Raw genomic sequence first — 1,706 nt, forward strand, 5'->3', positions numbered from 1 at the left:
GACATATAGGTTAACTAATAAACACAAACTGTGCCAAGCTTTGCTCACTCTGTGTTGATATAGACCAGTTTTGTTTTGTTTAATTTGAACATTGTAAATACGAAATCATCAGAGTGTATATATCTTAATTTTGTATAGACGGAAATACATGTAAAAGATATGGTTAATTTGTTAGAGTAGTAGATTAATCTGCAGAACATGCATCACATTGAGAATGTGAGCTTTTACATAATGGCATATAACATAAATGTATTCAGATGGTGTCATTGTCAGACATGAAATGTCAATATCTGTGAATCAAGAGTCATGTTAAATGTGCAATGGAAAATGTCAGTGAAATAAAGTTTAATTGGGATTTGAGAAATAATAGGCTTTCTTCTTCTATCACTGTTTAAGTCTCTGAAATGTCTGTATTATAAAGTAACAGATATTTATTATATACATTTATTTGTTGTTTATGTGTTATAGCACTGAATGAATGATGTTCATCACTCAATACCGTTTTTAAAGTAAGATCCCATTTTTGGCTGATATTTATTACTTACCGTTTTGGCGTACATGAAAAAATATTCATATCACAAAAACAAAGCCACAAAGTCTAAAAAAATCTGATTACAAGATTACATCATAAAAAAGACTCTATTGTTCCTTAATCGACAAAAGGACAGCTGAAAGACCTGAGACTGCAGACACTTGAGCTGCTCATTGCTATTGGGGCAGTGAAAACATTGGTTTGGTTATCTCATGTATTGCATGTACTATGTTACACTGAAAACATGTCTTAGTCATAAAAGAAAACTTACTTTCAGTAAACTACTTGTTATGGTTAAGGTGCAGTACAATGTCACCCTGTGTTGAGACAGAGCGGAAACGCATATCAATGAGACACTTTAGGTGTAGATTTTTATAACAAGATACAATTAACCATAGATCACATGCCTATTGTTTTTGTAGTTTGGTCGCACAGCTAATACATTCATCAAAGACCTGGCAAAAGAATATTATATAATGTTACATTTCCTTCCCACTAATTTGCACTGCAACAGAAAACTTCTTTTAGAACAGAGTAAATTCTCTCATGGGCCATCAACCCACAATAACATGGCTCTCTCCTAAAATAGTGATAAGGTTAGATCACTGCCACAGAGAGTTAGACACAGTGCCAGAGTGAAGCATAGCGCTGCTCTGACTGTAAGAGCTGGCACTCATCCATCTGGATGAAAGAGATGTAGTGGGGGCTATCAGCAGGGTGTATTGCACCTGCACATGTAAAACAAACATATAGGTAAACTAATAAACACAAACTCTGCCGAGCTTTGCTCGCTCTTTGTTGATATCTTGACCAGTTTCATTTTGTTTAATTAGAACATTGTAAATGTGAAATCACCAGAGTGTATATATCTTAATTTTGCATAGACTGAAATACATGAGAAAGATATGGTTAATTTGTTAGAGTAGTATATTCATCTGCAGTATATGCATCACATTGAGAACAGAGTAAATTCTCTTATGGGCCATCAACCCACATTAACATGGCTCTCTCCTAAAATAGTGATAAGGTTAGAGCACTGGCACAGAGAGTTGAACACAGTGCCAGAATGAACCACAGCACTGCTCTGACTGTGAGAGCTGGCATTCATCCATCTGGATGAAAGAGATGTAGTGGGGGCTATCAGCAGGGTGTAAACTGTTAATCTGCATCATGT

Source organism: Etheostoma cragini, chromosome 2 (assembly GCF_013103735.1).
Source record: "Etheostoma cragini isolate CJK2018 chromosome 2, CSU_Ecrag_1.0, whole genome shotgun sequence".
NCBI classification, from domain to species: Eukaryota; Metazoa; Chordata; class Actinopteri; order Perciformes; family Percidae; genus Etheostoma; species Etheostoma cragini.